The 21903-nt window shown below is 31.4% G+C and overlaps 1 protein-coding gene across 1 annotated transcript in view; it reads right to left on the bottom strand.

The window, feature by feature from the left end:
* Window positions 1–21903, bottom strand: part of LOC148272669 (GAS2-like protein pickled eggs) — a 186927-nt gene that overhangs the window by 153802 nt on the left and 11222 nt on the right. The gene's annotated exons all lie outside the window — the stretch shown is intronic.

Below are 21903 nucleotides of genomic sequence, written 5' to 3' on the forward strand. Positions count from 1 at the left end.
ACACAAACCTATTTAAAAACTCCATAATTAATCATCCTGATACGATGTATCAATCAAACAAAAATATTAATCTGCAAGGAATTGATTGATACATTTCTTTAACTTTTTTTTACTTTTTCAGTAAGCATCGTTTATCAAAACTTTTTTTTAAATGACGCTATTTTTTTGCTCTTTAATTTATTTGAAGGTTTGAAGTAAAACTAGTAAACTAGTGTAACTTTTACATCGATTTTGATCGTCCTTTTATCCTTAATTTTTTTTTTTGATTCCTGAACGAAAATTATTGCCAGCAAAATCGTTTGAGATTTTCATCATTTACAAAACATAGTTGGATGTTTGAACAACGCTTTTTTGAAAGAAAACACGGTCAACACAATATTGGCAAAAGCTGCAGTAGTATTACATTCGAAAGAAATTTTTCTGTTCTACAAGATATTTTATTTGCCTTTTCGTTATATTTAATATTTTATTTCATTACAAATCTTCAAAATGGTCAATTAGACGAAAGTGAGCATTTTCAACACCTCCATTTGTTCGCGTTTAATCGAGGAAATACAGCTGCCAAAGCTGCTAGCGATATTTGCGCAGTGTACGATGAAGATTTTATGAATTACTTACTTATTTGTTCTAAAATAATGATAAAGGAGAATACCTTATCGACTTATTCGTTGTGTTTTCTTGTTCCTTTTATTTGGAAAAAAATGGACACAACTTTTGTTAACACACAATACAGAATAATAAATACTTTTGATTATTATTCATCAAACTTTGAATAAATTATTATTATTATAGCCTCTGAACAGCCTTACTAATCAATTTCCTGTTTTCCGTAAAAATACATAGATTTAAAAATCTAGACATTTTATGACTATGCGTAACTCAATTACTACTATCTACTATCGTGAAATTTCTCTGTAGGAATAGGTAGAAAGGAGAGAATTCCACAGGCGTCTTGATATTATGTAGATACCCGAGCTTTTTATTTTTTATTGATTCGGCATTAACTTAGTGGAATAACATAATTAAATATTTTTAACACTTTGTTCTGGGACCACTTAAATTTATTTTTAAACACTTCTGTACAGTTTTGAAAAGCGCAGATCTTTCCGTCTACAGGGGTAGATAAACTTAACATAAATATACAGAAATAAAAAATCTAGGTATTGACAGGGGTGAGAGAAAAAGAAGAATTAAGGAGGGGGGGTTTGTACAACGGGAACATGGTAAGGGATTTTTTTTATTTAGTATTATTAATTGTACTACGAGTATTAATGTTGTCTCCTTTATTTTTATATTTATAGATATTCTAAGTAATTAATTATTTGGCTTTTACTAGTAGGAATAAAGGAGTGTGATTTCATATGAATCCGTATTAATATTTTCATATCTTTTACTTGTAGGAATAAAGGAGTTTGATTTAATATGAATCTAAGAAATGATTTGATTCCATTATGTGATTGGCGATTCTGACAAGGTATTAAATGGAAGGAATTCTCGCTGTGTTTGATACCCAACTTCTTAAATGTTCATGTTATGTAAAGTAATTAATAATTCAACTACGTATTTGGTTTTTTTATATCACAAATCTAAAATTTTCATTATTTCCGTAATTTATCATTTTTGCAACTCTGTCATAGTTTGATTTTCACGTCGAGAGTTTCAGCCGCACTCATTATGCATCGTCCTTCTTCAGACAGTTCTTACATGAACTCTTGACTAAAACTCCAACGAAATCTAAATGCGGATGAAAATTACATTTCACAAGTTGATCTTGAAGGCAGTTGACATTTCGCCATGTTTCAGAACAGTCTTAACACCCAATAGAAATCTTTTTTGAGCGATTACTGTCATCGTAATTTATAATTCTTATAAGTATTTTGATTATGTCATCTCGTGGGACGAGCCCCGTACTTTGGGGGATTACGAACATTCGGTTCATCAGATCAGGATCTGTCAAGGATTTACCTCCGTCTCGTGAGTCTGTCAACCGCCATTTTGCTACGAAAATGAACAGAACCATTATCACTCTTAAAGTTCAACGCACAATTCTGACAGGCGGAATTTAAAAAGACGTAAAATATTTAAGTTTTTTGTCTGCTTGTGTACCCACACAAGCATCCGAACGAGAAGATTACATATCATGAGAAATATTATATAATCCATGGTTTTAATCCGAGTCAAATTGCGTAAAGCAGGGGTGGGAGCGAGGATTTTTTTCATTTTTATATCATGTTCTTTTAGCTGTATCGTTTTATAAATATTTCGTTAAAATCGATAGATGGGTTTTTTTATAACTGATTTATTTCAGGTTCATAGTTAGTAGACGACAACGTGCGCAGCAACTAAACTGACTGTAAGTACTTATTTTAACTACGCGTTCCGATTTTTAGTATCCTCTGTTTGTGTAAATAATTCTTAAGTATCTACGAAGAGGTGGTTAAAAAATTAAACAGTTATTTTTAAGCAGTTACTATTCCAAAGGGGTTAAAAATAGTTTTTTTTTAAATTAAACAGTTATTCTTTGGAAATTGCTGAAACCTTTACTGTAAAGAAAAACAAGTCGGAATACGTGAAACTGATTTTTAAAACAGTTTAAAGCAGAGTGGCTCGTAACGAGTTACAGCTTAATTAACTTATGTAAAACTGTTTTAGTAATTACTTGTACTAAATTGTTTGCACACGCTGCTCGAAACTGATATTTAGAAACATATTCACAAAACAGTTTAACATATGAAATAGTAACTGTTACCGCTACTCCTTTTAAATAACCAAAACGCCTATCGCTAGTATCTACCTTTGCAATATTTTAAAAATTCTAAATGTGTCTTTCCTTGTAAGTTTTCTTTCACTGTCATGTTAATAAATTATTTTTGACTTTTTTTAATTACCATGTATACATAAATATTATTATTGTATTTATTTATATTGCATGTATTTAATGTATTTATCTTGAAAATTGATTGGTTTAACGAACCCGTAGATTACAGAATCCAGAGTATTTCACAAACATGTTATTGGAGAAGAGAGCCGAAGAATCTTACGTGAGTCTCCTGTGTCCAGGTGGATAAAGAATACGTACCGTCGTGACCGTAAAATAACGACTCAAATATAAAAGAAACTAATAATAGGTTTCTTTTATATTTGATCTTGTTTTATAAAGGATTTATTTTCCAAATAGCTATCCACTAGCCCAAATATCTAAGGATGTGTTTTAATACTTATCAAATTATAATATAAACTGCCAAATATAATATATATATATTAAACCCCTCTTAAATAGTGTTGAAGACAATCACGTGCTTAGTTGTTATACGATCATGACGGTATCTTGTGGTTAAATGAAAATACGCATCAAAAGAGTAAAAAATAAATAACTCGGTAGAGTAAAAGAAGCAACTAAAAAGGAATAATATAATCTTAATTGAAAAATCACTTCGTTTTTCCTGTATTGTAAAAACTACAACAGCAACGTGTCTTAAAGATATGTCATTAAAGAACAATGGATAATGAAACAACACTTGTATTGTTAAACATCCTGTGCCAAAAAACAGTCTAAGCCCAGTTTACCGTTTGGATTTCACAATAAGAACTATTACAAAATATGTACAAATATATTTATAATTCGTTTTACTTGGTATGATAAAAGGTGAGTTGTTTGTGGTTGATTATACACTGCACTAATGTAGATACCTATTCTACGTGTGCACACGTGTGGAAAACTAATAATGATTATTGGAAGACAATAACCATTTAAAATGCAATGGGTAGACCAAACCAATACTAAATAGCTAGCTAGATTGGTCATTTTGTAGTAATTTTTATTCATTTTTTTTTGTTTTCATTTATCAAGAACTTTTTTTTGTCTTTTTGTTTAAACACAAATATGGAGAACATCTTAAAGAAGGAAATATTGAAGTTAAGGCATTTACAATCACAAACATTAGACAAAATAATAAATGTTACACAGCGCGTAAAGTGGACACTTAAATCAAACAATGCCATGTCATAACCCCTATAACTCCCTAGACTTCTTTTTGCCCTTATTAAAAGTTATCCCTAGACTTTTATATATTTCCTTCGTAAAGCTGTTTTCCTTCTTTTTTGCAATGTGTTTATCTTGATTACTTGCCAGCGAGTAAATCTAGTCCTTGCCTACAAAGGATTGAAAAAACGAAGAATAAAGTTTTTTGGTTGTATTGTGAAATCGACTATAAACTATTTAGCATTTTTAAGTTATTATTTCACATCCGAACTGAGGCTAGCAATCAAGGTAATCTTACTTTCGTAAAAATTTAGATCAATTATAAAAGTTGCAAAAAAATAAATGGTGTAAAAAAAGCTGCCATGTTATCTTCTAACAAAATTTCGTAAATATTAACGCTTTTGGTAAATATTTCTTAGATAAAGTTTTCGCACAAGCCTTATCTCTAAGATTTAACTTAGGCAAAAGTAGTCATTAGTCAAAAAAAAAATTTTTTTTTTTATCAAAATCACAAAACTTCAGTTACTTTATTAAAGGTAGATTCTACAAAACTTCACACAAGATTCTCATTTTAGTAATATTATGCTTTAAATGTGATGATATTTTTTTTCAAGCAATGAATTTTTTAACAAAAACAATCTTGTGCGTAAATGTTTGCATGCCAATAGAATATAAAGTAATCAATAAAAAATCTGAGCGAAATAGATGGATACGCAGAATGGTGAAACTTAATCAATGATATAGTATAATCGTCGGCCTAAGTTGTAAAACTTATACGCTTCAAACTGTATTTAGTTTGGGGAGGAGTAAAAACAGTTTTTACTTTAGTAGCGAATGGCAGCGAAATATGTTTTTAACACTACGAATATGCAAATTTTTCACAAATATTGAAAACGCCAAAATATATTTTTAAACCATTTATGGACTTAAACGAGGCCAGTAAATAACAAGCACAGTAAAACGGACGTATATTATTTTATTTTAAATTTTATATTGTAAGACTCATCTTACACATTCTAGGGTAGTTCATGTCCAACATCAAGACAAAAATCTGTAATAATGTGAAAAACTAGAACAAGTTTTATTAAGGAATTATTTCGACTGTTATTTGTATATTCTTTTGTTACTTCATACGGATGCGTAAGACAGGTGGTTTTTGAAAAAAATGTCACTTCATAAAAATACATATCAATACAAAGATCTAGGAACTAATGCTAATTGCGAAATGTAATCCCTAAACCAGTCTGAAATCAAGTTTTCTGATTTGCCTAATTGTGATTTATTTAAATGAATGACAGAACAGCTTAGTAGAGATATTTATCAGAGCCCTATCTTGTGCTAAATAAATTTAAAATAAATTAACACCTTATATCATTTATCTCATCTCGTGAGTTCAATTTCAACAGCTTTCTAAATCGAAATTTATTTTATTTTATAAAAATCTCGTTTGTATGTAACATGCATATCAAAGGCGTACGAACGTTTTTTAAAATATCTAATTAAATATTTATAATATTAAAAAAATAAGTATTTAACAATATTTTGAGTGTTTCCAAAACTTTGTAGACAAAACCTAGGCAGGTATAACCCTAACAGAATTGATACCATTACATATTTGAATATTTTTAACAGAGTTCTGAAGTGTTTAAGAATATAATAGTCCATGCATTTACAAAGCTTTTTTATTCATAATTTTTAAAAACCTGTTAGCGATATATTAACATATAAGGTAAAGTCATGTTATGTCTTATCTCATCAGTATAATAGGCATCATGATTTTTGAAATGTTGATTTTACATTTGTGTCCAATATAATTTTTTAAATAGTAAAGTAAGTCATTATAGTGTTTGTCCACTGAACGAGGCATATCCAGAAAGTAAGAGTACTGTTTGGCTCTCGTGCTGTGATTTTTTTTCCAATGTTGGCAACGCTGTTTGGTAGTGGGGGGTCTCCTGAACACAATGAGCACCGGTGACCCTCGTTAGTACCAAAATTTGCCTCGTATTGTTCGTTTCTGTGAAAGATGTCAATAAGAAATCCCACCAAGTGCAAGGTGCGCGCTGTCACAAGATTCCTTCTCGCGGAAGGAAAAACTCCGACTGAAATTTTAGCACGGATCAAAAGTGTTTATGGAGAAGGTGCTCTGAACCGAGCAAACGTATTAAAGTAGTGTCGTGAGTTTAATGAAGGAAGAAGGAATATTTATGACGAGCAAAGGAGTGGAAGACCATCCATCAAGGAAAGGCATCCGTGTTTTGGGACCGAAAAGGGATAATTTCGATTGATTTTTTGCCTCAGAGGGAGACAATTTCTAGAGCATGATAGTGAGAGACCCTATAAAAACTCAAAAGAGGAGTTTAAAACAAAAGGAGGGGAATGTTGACAAAGGAAGTGTGTTTGTTGCACGTCAACGCCCGCCCACACATGGCGAACACCACTAAGGCGGGTGTAAACTCGTTTGGTCGGGACATTTTGAACCACGCTGCGTACTCCTCTGACGCCTTCAGATTTTCATTTTTTCACCTTCCTGAAGACTCACATGGGTGGAAAAAAATTCTAACCGATGAGGAGGTAAAACAAGAGGCCTCGAAGTGGACGAAGGAGGTGGTGGGAGAGTTCTACGAGGAGGGCTTCAAAAAGCTTGTGCCACGACTTACAACATGCATAGAACGAGAAGACTACTACGTGGAAAAATAAGTAATATTTATAAAAACAATGTACCTACTGTATTTTTTTTTAAATACAAAAATTGAGTACTCTTACTTACTGCATTTGTCTTTGCTTTTTTTTTATTGTGGTAGTGTTGATGTTGTCTGGTATTTTATCTATCTATTATCTAGTATTTTTGCTTAATGTTATGCCACTGGCTGGATTAACTGATCACTTAACAAGCTATGTATCATTTACTATTCTGCCTATAGGTGTGAACTTCAATATTCACGTATGGTATTTTTGTTTATCCCTTTTCTTGTTTTAAATATCGTATTTCACAAGCATGGCTACCGCGAAAAAATTCTGATAGAAAACGAATTTTGAGGTGCTAAAAATGTCTGCTCGCGTCACTTGTCAAAAACATCAACAGTTTAAATGTGGTTTTTCGGCTACAACATAAATTTCCTCCTTTCATTTATTTTTAATAAATAAATAATTAAAAAAATACGTATCGTAACCTATCGCAATTATCTATTTAACTCATATTTTATACAAATGAATAATAAATCTACATATTTGCATTACGTAAAATCACTCAAATAAATTTTATACGCCGCGCCGACCAGTTTCAAAACATGGCTGTTACGTTTTACTTCTATACTAAATATGTTTTAATTTTTTAAAAAACAAGTAAATACCTGGGAACGGGGTGGCTTCGGATATGGCAGGGAAAGTCGGACAGTGGCACATCGTTTCGCTTCAAGGAAATCTGTGGGTAGAGGGTAACGCGAATCACAGTCCCCTTGCGTCAGTATGCTCGCAACTTTTGTTTTTTGTTGCTAGTGTTGTGATTCATTATGATGATAGCGGTACTACTGTGTCTCTGCCAATCTTGAATTTTCGCAAAGTATTCAACAAACTCGTGTCCAGATCAGTACAATATAATTAAATATATTTTTTGATTAATTGGTTAGATTTATAGACTTTTATTCGTTAAATGAATATTAAATAAATATAAAAATGTCGTGCTTTGCGAGGCGAAGTGTACATGCCCCGAATATACAAATGGAAGATTGGAGGACGACGATATCAGAAAAATGATTCATAAAATATGTATAAAGCTATTTTGGAAGTACGGGACGAAAAGTTATCAGTTCTAAATGCCTCTGTTAATTTTTTAGTGCCAGAAGTACTTTGATTTATATAATTCAAATGGTTTTTATTATTATTTTAATTAAATAAACAAGTGGCAATTTTTTTAATTAAAATGTTTTATTTCTCACTTTTTCAGCATATTTACAACTGAAAAACGAATAATTTGGTCATTTAGTTCATACAACTTCAATTGAATTCTCTTTACAGGGAGGATTACATAGTCGTCCGAAGTCACCACACTTGTGGTGGCGACTCCGGACACTTTTCGAAAACCATCAAACAAAAAAATAATATACATATGATGGTGGTAATGTGCTTCACATTTACTTAAAAGGTTGAGTTGTTTTATTTATTTTGTAGACCCGAATAAACTTAAAAAATATACGAAAGTGTCCGGAGCCACCTCGTTCTCCGGTACCTAAAATACATCCACTAACATGCGTTCAATGTTTTATTTTTAACGTCCCGGCTGCATTCATATAATTTAACTTGGAAAATTGTAAAAATAGCGACTTCAAGTACTCATTTTATGAATTTATATTTTAAAAGTATGAAAAGTTAAGATTATTGTTTGATTTTCTAATGCAGCAGCACGTCCCTGTAAAATCTGCATATTATGAACGGATGTGTGTATAATAATATTACTAGTGTGTACATACATCTAATAATTAGTACTTTTCTAGTTTGGATAGTTTATATGACACAAATTTTGGAAGCAGCAATTTCGGCCCAGGTATTACAGAATCCATATTTCCTACTTGTTACATTAATCCAATAATTATAAGGCTATTACTGCGCCGAAACTTTGCCGAGAAATGGTTTGATTGCGCAATTTTACAACCAGTCGAAATGATGGCAAATTCACTTTCAAGCGGTAGGCATAGATAGATACCTACGTAGGCACAACGGCCGATAAATACGCTTACATATTATATGCGTATTGAGTTCGGCCTCATTCTAAAATGTAGCCCAGATCACCGCAACTCGGTTTTATTTAAAAAAATAAAATCAACACAAATCGAAATTGCTAAGGGCCGATTGAATCGAAAAAAAAAATTATTTACTTTTCACGGAAGTTAGCGAAACTGGTTTCATAAAAAAATGTTATTCAAGGCAAAACACTGTTATTTTTTACGCCAAACTGAATTTTATTTTAACGGTCAAACAAACGATCGCACGATTTCCTTTTAGGAGTAGACAGTGAGGAGAGAACGATTTTCTACTTTCATGCATCTTCTAATGCAAACCCGCCGATTTTTCCGACTTTGACATGTCCATCTTTGAATGGCAAGTATTTGTTGAATTTGGTCATGGCAAGTCTTTCTCTGTCTTCGTCATTTTCTGCATCCATTAGCATCGCAAATCCTTATTGACGTTCTTTTGCTGTCCACTCTCTCTGCATGCCGAAATCAACGCAAAACTCCTTTCTTGATTTCGACGATAGTGCTTATCTCAGACTTACGTAATACGCGAATATCGACAGTTGTACACCTATCCTACGAAGTTTTTTAGTTTTATTCACATTCGCGTGAGAGATTAAAATTCAACAGCATTAAGACTATTTCAAGTCTTATAAATAAACAATAACTGTTTAATAAAACTAATATTTTATTTTAAAGACTTTAAAACGATTTTTGAGAAATAACCAATACAATATAAGCTTATACTTGGCTTGGCATTCTTATAATAATTATTTGCCTACCTTCCTTCATATAAGTATATTGCCTACCTTCCTTCATAGAAGGCGCCTTACATATGATTTAATGTTTATTTTCAAAATTCTCAATAATATAGTTGATTTGCCGTATCTTTTACAAAATATTGGTTTCCGTTGTCCTCTTCGCTATACTAGATTAAATTCCCTTTTTTATGTACCAACTTGTAAAAACAATTATACCTCGAATTCATTCATTAGACGTACCTGTAGAAATTATAACGGACTCAGTATTGATGTAGACATTTTTAACTGCACGTTGCATTTGTACAGAAAATTTCTTCATGGGGTCGATTATTTGGGATAGTTGCTGAATGTGCATCTTGAGTGGTTTATGCTACGTATATGTGCCGCATGTAATGTATATGTTTGTGTATGTTTTATATCTGCGTTCATGTGTGTGCGTGGATGGCTCGGGGTGTTCATTCGGTATTTTTATTTATTTTAATTTATTACCTCCATGGAAAACGCAAATGTCACCAAATGTCATATTTTCGTACAGAAAATTCGATTTTCTTAATGGACAGTTGAAGATAACTTTGTTAACTTTCCATTGTAATCGGGGCCCAGGAGCTCGTTTCTACGACTAATAGTTGAATTTCTAACCCTTTGATAATGAAACCCTTGTCCAAAACGAATTGTTCACATTCAAAATATTTCTAACTAGCTGTACCCGGCCACGCTTCGCTGTGGCTTTGTCTGATATCAATTATTAGGGGAGTAAATAAAAATAGTCTAGCAACTATATATTTACCGAGAAAACACATTGCTTATTTTATTATTTTGCGATGCTGTGACTATACTGAAGAATATAAGGAAAGAAAATTTTAACTTTGGCTAAAATCGATAAAATGGCAGCGCTGCGTAGAACTGTCATTCAGTACTTGTTAACTATGTCAAATTATGAGTAAATATAAAACACATAGAATGTTCTGTTTCCGTTGGAACTTCCGAAAAAATTTATAAAAATACCCTTCTGCTAAAATGCAATGTTCTGTTAAAAAATTGAGACAATCCATCGATTACTTTTCGATATTTGCGGCCATAAATATAGGGAGCCTAAATTTATATTTATGTATGTAGATTAAACGCCTTAGTACCATAGACAAACATATTTAATACGATACCACGCAGTATCTCGCTTAGTTCAACCTACTCTCTATTCTCCGCGAGAGATTTCTACAGGTAAAAATACACAATAAAAAGTTGCCATTAAGGGATTTGTTTCTTCACAAATGAAGTGGTAAATCATTGTATCAGGCATCCCGCGGAGTTATAGGACAGCTCAGCAAACTGCTTCAAGGCTGGTCCGTCCACCGACCGACGTCCGCGACCGGTCCGATAGATGTAAACACATGACCAGTAAAATATTCAGGAGGGCTACCTAATGTTGTACTTTTACTACGCTAAAAATTACATCGACTTATGGCCGGTTGCACCAAAACAAGTTATGTTATTTTTAAATCCTACATACTATTTTTTTATTTATTTATAAACGAGTTACTCTTAAAAAAATCCATTTTGAAAACCGCGGTTTTAATTGCATTTAACTCTACTGCTTTCGTTGCCACTTTCACTGTGAGTTTGGAAAATTCGATGAAGGGCCTATGTTGGTGTGGCCATATTGAGATAGCACAAATGGTAGCAAAAAACTATTAAATTCAATAACAATAAATTACAATGTCCATATCCACTACGGTATTTTTTATCAATTTAATACTATTAATGAAGAAGTTAAGTGTTTTTTTTATTTTTTTTATTTGTTAATAGACTACAATTATTTTTTATTTTTTTAATTTTTATGTATCGTAAGTTTTGTATTTCTGAAATAACTCCGCGTGTGACGTCAGAGGTTCTCTTCCGCTTATTCTCGATCAGTTCTGCTCATAGGTCCATTGACGGCAAGCAAACCGGAAATCTTCCGTAACTCTCTCTCTTATCATTGGTTGATTCATATAAACCAGTGACGTCGTTCAAACTAGAGAGATGCTTTAAGATTTTCGAGAACATTTTGATAAAAAATGTGAAATTTTTAAGCTTTATTATGCAGCTTATAATTTTGATTACCATAGTATTTTTACTTTTAAATTCATAAATTTTGAATAAGAACTGTTTAAAAATCACTCTTTAATTATTGATAATAAAACACCTTCATTCGCTCTCAAAATTGATGTTTTGCAACTTTTTTATGATGTTTTATGGTTTTTATGAAAAGTCTATAAGTACATAAGAATCTTCATCTATATAAAAAAAGAAAACTTCCAACATAATGCCTTCGTCCAGTCGTCTTTAATTGTGTTTTTTACCCGCCAGGAAATTTATTGACGATGAAAAATATTCTTACTTAATTATTCGCTTACAAGGTAAGCTCCTAAAATACGCTTTTGACGGTATTATAAATCAGCATCTTTCATATAATCTTCATTTACTGAGTGTTGACTCTGAAGGGTTATATTGAGTTTGTTTCATTCCAATGAATAAATACACATAATAGGGCCGCCCAATCGGGGCACGCGAGCGGTGAGTCACAGCGGCCTCCGAATAATAATACTGAAGTCGCCAGGGGTTATCAACCCGCGAAGGCTGTACACTATAGTATCCACTGTACGGGGACCCCGCACCGCCATGTAAGGCAAGCGTAATCACTATATAATCACAAAACGTCACTACTACTGTCTGCTAACAGTCTTGACAATTTGGACATTTAAACCATTCCATATCATATTTTAAACAGGTATCAAAACCCAATATTATACCATTAGATTTTAACTAAAACGAAGAAATTATATTATTTATTGAATCGGCATTAACTTTGTGGAAAAACATGATTTTTTTTTTTTGAAATATTTTTTTTATTAAATAAAACGCTTCGTTGTGAGACCACTTGAATTTTGTTTGGAGCACTATTATATTATAGGTTCAAAAAACACAGATCTTTCCATCTTCAAGTAGTTTATAAACACGTTTTTTAAATTTTACAGCGTATTTAAATTGCATTTTCTTGCGCCGAATTTCGTTTTGTGGGTGGATATTAGGTACATTAACGGGAAAACCCCACCTTTACCAACAACTGTTATGGGGTTCTAGAAGACCCTTTGTCAATCCCGTTTTTTTAAAGATTCACTTTTTCATTTTGTTTCTTCTCCTTCCAAGTCGGTCCCTCAATGCTGAGGATCGTGATCACCATGAACACTTCTGATTAGTCTGTTCCACTCCAGTCTGTCCTCAGCCCGACGAACTGACTCATCAAATTTTAGCCCCGTAGCCACATTTATTTGGTCAGTCCATCTATATGGGATTATACCCCGGCTTCTCCTACCTTCAACTCGGCCAGACATTATTTCCCTTTCTAGATTGTCTGGCTCACGTCTAGCAATATACCCAAAGAAAGACAGTATCCTTCTCAAACACACCACTGAAAGACGAGTTGTAATATGGAGCTCTTCCAGTATCGATGCATTCGTCCTTCTGGCTGTCCAAGGCACACGTAGCAGCCTTCTCCAACACCACATCTCGAATGCATCGATCCTCTTCCTCTCGTATGCACGCATTGTCCACGTTTCAGCCCCATATAGGAAAACGGAGAATACCAGGGCTTCCATCAACCGCTTTTTTGTGTTTATTGATATGCCTCGATCTTGCCAAATCTTCTCCAAACGGTTCATTGCTTCTTTGGCCATTTGAATCCTGCGACCAATCTCAGGTCTGCAACGGCCGTTGTTGGAGATAAGAAAGCCGAGGTACACAAAGTCATCTTTCAGTTCAAGGTCTTGCATCTGTCTTGTCCTTAGGAGACTGCCAGTCATTTTGCTTATGTTTGTGTTTACAAGTGATTTTAATCCAAATTAAAGGCAGAAAAAGCGTGCAATCAATGGAAAAACGAGCTATCCCTACACTAGCCTCCCTCAATGCCTCCGCCCCTATTTAATATATTTTTACTAGAAAGGTACTAGGTACTTGCATTGTTAGACTTAAGTCCAAAAACAAAGAATAATTGAGAACTTTATTGGTCAGAAATCGAATCGGGATCTCACGTATGATAGTCAAAAGCCAAGAAGCAGACGGAACATAAACTACGAACAAAATTAACGACGATTCCGCGAAGTACGACCTTTATTTACAGAATCATTAACGTTTTATTGGATGTAGGAATCGGATTATTTTTATTTGATCATAATAATAATAACCATTATTACTTCTCGTGTTGAGAGGGACACAGCAATGTAAGCTGTGATTTATGGTTGTACTTAAGTTGCAAGTTCTCTTATGATCAGTTGATCAATGCTGCCTGCTTGATCGGTTAACAGTTAATAGCTACCTACTTGTGCTTACTTGGGTCGGTACAATATCTCAGGGACATTATCAGCTAGTAGATATAATTATTATTACTTATACATTTCTTCGTAAATTATACGCCTCAATCATACTATGAAATAATGGTAAAAAAATAAAGATTCTTCATAATTATTTCATCTACAAGTACTCGTAAATTCATATTCCAGTTGCATTGAAAAAGGTTATGTTAAATTTTCAAAATCACAACTTTGACGATAGTCAAATAAGACATTACTTTTAAAAAATTGCTAAAACAACACCCATTTCAATAAAAAACGAAACAATTAATAAAGTTATTAATTTTTTACGAAACTGAATTTTAATTTATTTTACGAAAATATTATTTCACTCTTACTTCATTTTTTAGCTCCATAAGAGACATACATTTTAAACAGATAAAATTGTTCGTATTATACTTGTATACCTACATTATATTTCTTATATACACTTTTTGATTTTATTTGTTTGTTATTATTTAAACAATCACTTGAATAGACCAGATTTTGTAATGTTTGTCCTAGCTTTTTTTTTCGATGTGTTTTATTTTAATCGTGCCTGTATATAAAAAATATGTATATTTTAACTAAGTGGACTGAATGAATCCGTAAATAATTCAATAAATAATAGTGTTTTACTGTTTTTGTATTTATACCTCTTACTTTCTTGTTGAAAAACTTATTTTTATTCAGTATACGTGCATATAAATAAGATAATACCATTATCGATCATTTTTCCAAGTTTCTAACGTCGACAATAGTTACAGAAAAAAATCTACTTTTCAGTTGATCAAAAAAAAAAAATACTCAAGCACATCTTTGCGATTTCCAAATAATATCAACTTACCAAAATGTCATACTAAATAATTCCAGCAAAATTACATTTATTTAGGCACAAACAACTTTAATAGTCTCCCTTAAGAAATTTAAAAAATTAAAGATGTAAACAAATTTTTAATTAAATTAAAGGAATACCTTGCAGAAAAACAAATTGATTTATAAAGACTAATGAAAAATGACAATGTATTGTATTTTTACTTTATAAAATGCTTATTACATTCGTACCTACTATTGACTCAGTGTGAGTCCCTCTCCAAGCACAAGAGCTTCTCTTTTTTCAAGATGAACAGCATTAAACTAACAAAATACTAAACTTATAATAAATGTAAATTATATAACTTATTCATATCTAATTAAAAAAATTACATTGTCTTCATTGGAATTTTCTTATTCATTATTTATACTTTGTTTTTCTGGATTGTCATTCTATTGCATCACGTGTCATTATAATTAAATTCAGTTTACTATGATTTTTTTTGTTGATTATTATGGCTTGACACGGGCACAGCCTAAAAATCCTTAATAAGTTCATTCATATTTAAACGAGTGTAATTTTCAATGAATAAATGTAAACTGTAGTAAATGTAACTCAATTATATGTAATATATTAAACAAAATACTAAAAAATTAAAAACACTGCTAAACTTCGACAGGACGCAAGATTTATTTTTTGGCTGAATCGAGGATTTTTTTTTATCGAAGCAACAAAAATCCATTTTCCACCTACCCATTTTGCCTAGATATTTATTTATTTAAATCTTAAAATAGGGCACACATATCATACATATTGTTATGTGTGTTCTAATAATAACATTGCAAATATATTTAATTTATAAATTGTTTATCACATATGTCTTGACCATTATTTTAAATTTTGATATGTTTTTTTCTTCATAAATATTTTTTTCCATTTCATTATACTTTTTAATTGCTTTAAATAAAATTGAATTTTGTGACTTTGCCTTTTTCCTAAATGGAAGTCTAATTTTGTTCTTTTCTCTAGTATTGTGATCGTGTTCATGCTGGTTCCGATCAATTTTTTTCCAAAATTCTGTTTTTTTATTAGAGTTTATAATTTTATGAACAAATATCATTGTATTGTAAAATATTCTTTGTTTATATGTTAATAATTTCATTTCATTTACCATCGACTTTACCCTCGTATATCTGTTTTTTTTCAAAATGATTCTAAAGGCTTTATTTTGTAATACAGTTAGTTTATCTATGTTTTCTTTGTTTGATAAAAATAAAATGCTACTACAGTAGTAAACGTGTGGTTCAATAATTGCTTTGTAAATAGTTTTGCAGGAGTCCTTATCAATAAATCTTCTGATCCTTCCCAAAATTGATATTTTTTTTGCAATATCATTTAACTTTTGCACCGGCTCGGTGAGAGACTTATATATACCCCCTGAGAGACTTATAAGCATTACTACCTACGCTACTGTTTGTTGTTCTGTTTTATATTTGAAAAAAATATAAACATATTTAAATATATAAAATAAAATAAATAAATACTTTCTTCTTGTTAGTAGATATAAGGAATGTAATCTCAAAAGCGAAAGTATGGATTGATTAATAGCTTTATATTCAAGAGCATCACAGAGGTCAAACAGCAGCAATTTCAGACTCTTTATTCTATGACAGTGCGTAGTATTTTACTTTCAATATAGTGAACCTGATGGAGGAAGCCAACAACTCTTGCTTGGCGGATATGAATGGAAATGAATCATGGGCCAACCCAAGTAAGTAAGCAAACGAATGTTAGAAAATTCCAGGTAAGGATTATTTTTTATCAACCTGCAATATTGATAGAACTAAAAAAACCCAGAGAGGATTAAAATATTAACAGAAACAAAATAAAGAAGCTTTTGTATTTTGTGTATTTGTAGTTTTAACCGTAAATGTAATATCAACTATCAAAAGTAACTAAAAAAATGCGTTGCATGCGGGCAACACAAGAATCACTTAGGTAGTTTTTTTTATTGTACTTAAATTGTTCTGAATTATGATGTTGTACATAAACTAATATTTACATTGCCATTATTTATTTATTTTATTTTATTTTATTAGGGAAATCAACAGTTCTACATACATATTTTTAGTAAACAAACAGATATAGTGTATAAACTCAGAACTAATAACAGATTTCCACATGGTATACAAAGTTAGTAAAGAAAATATATATTACATATCAAATAAATACATACAATTTATACATATAAAAATGTTATTTTCATGTACTCAATAATCAAAGATTTTTTAAATATTAATTTTAAGAACATTAAGTTACTGTAAATTGGGCGGGATAAGGACAAAAATGCTTGAAGAGAGGATAAGGAGGGGGGGGGAGATGTACATATTTATTATTATAATGTCTACTAAGTTACATAATACATTTTTATTATAATGATAATAAAGTTAAACTTAAATGTACTGTGACAGGCGCCGTGGCGCAAAGACAGCTAACTGTGAAACTAGCGTCGCGGGTTCGATTCCCGCCAGTTGCAAGAAAAAAAAATCCAAGAACGATTTTGTCTCAATTGGTCTGGGCGAGGTGGTATATTTTTCATAACTTACTTACATAACCTATTTCCCACCTGCTGGCAAGCCTCTAAGGAAGAGGCTTAGTGAGTTTTCATTTTTTTTAATTAAAAATTAAATAAGAATAAAAAATAAAAATAAAAATATGAAAAACTAAAATTTTAACACTTCTATTTTACTTTTCAACACTTATCTAAATAGCATAAAAACAATCTATTGATTTACATACTTTTTACCTAACAATTTCGGTCTAATATTTTTTTCACTTATCTTTAAAAATATTTACGTTTATTTCCTTTTCAATCAATTCAGTTATTTCTTCATACATTTTTAGTCCCTTGTACAGTAGACAACTTTGAGACATATTTTTTTTCTATACTCATATTTTAGCTACTCTTGTTGCATATTAATATTTTGAATTAGATTATTTTTTTATTTATCTTGAAAATACCTTGGTATTAGCCCATTAAAATATTTGTCAATTTCATTCGAAACATAAAATTTTATTTTCTGGTTAACACTTTGTTCTCTGAAAATAGATTTAATAGAGTTTTTTGCTTTTTGAATTATGTTATTTATAGCTTGAAAGCGATTACGTATTTTTCATGTTTTTTTTTAACTCTTCATATAAAAATAATAGTGGTGATAATTTGTTCGGTCGCGTCAGGAAATCGCAATATAAAAAGTTGTTTTTTTTCCAATACGATATATTTTCAAAATTAAACGAAAAACCGGCATTATAATCATACCATAAAAATATTTATAATAAAACACCTTACTTGCCATCATAATTATAATATTGAGGTTTGTAAAGGAGTAGTAATTTTACCCAACTTAACGAATGACAGCTCTACGCAAAAATGATCCTCAGGAGTTATTTTTTGGAACTAATTACTTCAAAATGGACAAAAATACTCAAAAGATGTTTTATGAGTTTCTTAAAGAGAATAGGAGTCCTAGGTCTATCACATCGTTTTGTGGGATAGCGGTGGTTTTCATTAAAAACAATTATATAAAAAACATCCATATAAATAAGTATAGCTTAAGTATTGTCAAAAAAAGTGTGAATGAAGTAATAACTTTTAATAGCGTAATTACTAGATGTTATTTTTTTGTATAACTATCTGAATAAATACATTCGTTACATTATTTATCCGCTCGGACACAGAACCAAGAAAAGTAATATGTGAAATGTGATCTAAATTCTGGAAAAGCCTGAATTTTTTGGGCATATTTAAACATTGTAAGTTCTCTAATAGTTGCACACATATCTACGCTTACACAACTACGTATTAGTAACGGTTTATCAGTGTGTTTTGTAGCTATCATTTCATTGTTTACAATGTTTACGTCAGTATTAGGTCATTGGGTGACCGGGGCCCCGATTAAAATGGGAAGTTAACGTTCATCTTAAATTTTATCGCCAAGTAAAATAAAGTTTTCTGTATGAAAAGCGGAATATGCATACATTTTTTTCTTTTAAACATGTACTGTGATACTTAAATGTTTATGCAAATATGCTCATTTTCGTACACAAATATCGATTTTTTCTTTATAGACTGTCGAAGATAACTCTGTTAACTTCCCATTGTTATCGGGGCCCTGGTAATGTTAACTATGACCCCATTGAATCATACAGCAAACGTCATTTATTTATGCGAAAGATTTCCTATTTAGATAATAAGTCGTTTGCATATTACAATAGCATATACAATATATTATACTATACATAATCTGTGTAGTCACAAATTCAGGATAAATCTGAGAATTAACTTCACAACAGGGAAATATCACATTTTTAAAATTATATTTTTAAAGTAATAAAGATCTATGAAAAACAGTCCAGTAAAAAAAAATAATTTGTTACTTATTAGAAGCATAAAAAATATACATTAATTTGTAATTTTTAAATTCCCGCAAAAACGATCATTCCATTGGCCACGCCCCTAATAAGTGACGATTCACGTTTATTTGTTCCTGCCCATTCAAATTTGTTTAGAACATTGTCTAGATTTTGAAAATTCAATTAATTATTCTAAATCCATTTCACATATTTTTATCGGTATTCGTATTTCCCTATTATATGAACAGATATGCCGTATGTTGGGAAATGTTCATACCAGCCGAAACGATATCGTAAGCCCTGAAAACCCCCAGATTTCCATATTCCCTAAGACTTCCTTCATTTCTGCTAAGATACCTATCTAATAAGTTTTTAGGTTTTCTCAGCCTTTCGGAAAGTGACCAAATGTTTCTGGCTTTCACCGTGTGTTGATATTTGACAATTCTTTGTTGCTGTTCATTTCAAGACAACGACCGTTTTGAGCGCATATCTGATTATTTTAGCATTTCAATGCCGAAATATGGCGTTTGTTGACAAAAAAATAGTACGTAAAATTTACTTTCAACGTGAAAAATGTATTAAAAGAAGTGCTTTAGCTATGGGCTAAATATCGCCACAAAACCCTGAATTAACGAAAACGGATTTAAAAAATGGTCGCTAAAACAACACCTTTTGATAATTACTCGAGTTACAATCTTAAAGGCCATGACCCGCATTACAATGGTATGTTCAATAATTGTCTATAAAGTAAAGTTGAATTATCGTTAAATATATATACAAATTTGTATAGGCCTTTTTTAACATTGTAACGAACATATTTCATATTATCATACAAATATCATACACATTTTCATACCAATTTCGATTGTACTTTAAAGACAATTGAAGATAACTCTGATATTTCCTATTGTAATCGGGGCCCAGGTGCCAGTCCAGGGACTATGAAATATTATAGTGTGAAAATAAATTTTAAAATCAATATTTCATGTCGGCCATGTCAGGAATCGAACCCGAAACATCTTGCATGGTAGGCAAACGCGCTGACCAAATTTGACCGCGAGGTGGAAAGTAAAAGTTTAACGTTAAACCACTGTTGCGTTTTTTTTAAACTTTTTGTGGTTCAACTGGCTCTAACACGTTTAAAGCGGAGTTGAAATAAGATTATTCAGTTTTACCTAATATTTTTTTCGTATTATATTATTATCTTTCATTCTGGTCTTAATAAAGGTTTGAATAACACCCATTTAATATTGTGGTTGCTGTGGAATTTCAACCACAAATAAAAACCATCGATAAATTTCATTCAGAATATCGAGTTTTTTTCATAATAAGTTTTGTACATGAAATCCCGCTGTTTGGAGAAAAGGTTTTTATTATAAAGCAGGTATATTTCTATGATGCCACACTTTATACTAATACACAGACAAAATCCTCAACTTACTATCTACTATTCGAAATAAAACTGAAGACTTAACAATCATGGACACACAAATTGAGTATTTAGAAATTGATTGAATGCTGTACATTATAAAACTATTCTGTAAAATGCGCTTTTTTTTGTTTCTGTTAAGTAAATGTCTGAAACACATTTATACAAAACCTTTCCAGTCACAAAACTCACTGTACAAGGGTTCAAAATTGCATTATAACTAAGACAACGAAAAAAAATAATGAAAAGAAAGAATGAATACGTAAACTAATTTTTAAATATTTTTTTTATAAATTCTTGATGCACTGATGTAAATAAAATTACTATGCTGATTGTTAAAATACTTATAATATAATCTCAGGTGGGGTAAGAGTGTCATACTTCTTTGGAAGTTTAAATTTGACGCTCTTTGTGTTCAGAATTTCGCTACTTTAAAAAATACATATCATAGAACAAAAGTATATAATATATTACTATTTTATGTGAAGCTTCTTTTTGCACCAAAACACACAAAAACATCGTGTTATTAATAATAATCTATAAATCTACACAACTGTTCCTCTTGCCCCGTTACCCGGGGTTTTGAGTATCATAGCAGGTTATCTCCGAATAACGTCATAGTAATACAGATATTATCAGATATTATCTCCTTTAATACAAATAACTACAGCAACCACTAATGAATCTCGCATCTTCAATCATTCAAATGAAAAGGAAAAAGAGCTTCCGTTCTGATTCGGAAGTCAAACAAAAGCACTGTCAAAAATTATTACTAATTTTCAAAATAATGGAACGCAATAGTAACATTTTTGTTTCGATTCTGGAACAAAAACGCACCTCTCTGTCTGACTGACCGACTGAGCAAATATGCCCTTAATTCTGTAGATTTTGATAGATGAGCTTTTGCACATCTAGCCCCGTAGAAACTCTTGCCCTAACTGACCTTTCAAATCTGTTAAAGCATACATAAATTTTATACCATAGAAAAATTTATTATTATTATTTTGTTAAAGGCAGGCAGCCTTTGCTGGGCCTCGATTATGATGGGAAGATAAAGACGTCATACCTTCGCCTTGACGGTATAGTTGAAGATAAATACCCTCTAGCGATTATAAAGATATACTACCGACCCCCCACCTTCAAGTTTTGGGTAGGTACATCGATATGAAACTAAGGGAAGCGTACGTCGCGGTACGCACACTTAGGTGTAAGGCTCTAAAATGACATAGCTTCAGTATAACGTCATAGTTGAAGATAAAAGTCTCCCGACCGACTATAAAGGTACACTACCGATACACCCCCCACCATCAAGTTTCGATCGATCGTTAAGCGTACCGTCTAAGTGATTTCCAAAAGTGATACAAAATTCATGTTCAAGCGAGCATTTTTTGCTTGAAATGAAGCCTATTTAAA

The sequence above is a fragment of the Micrasema longulum genome, unplaced genomic scaffold (assembly GCF_059751315.1).
Source record: "Micrasema longulum isolate JH-2025_06_02 unplaced genomic scaffold, ASM5975131v1 h1tg002244l, whole genome shotgun sequence".
Lineage (NCBI taxonomy): Eukaryota > Metazoa > Arthropoda > Insecta > Trichoptera > Brachycentridae > Micrasema > Micrasema longulum.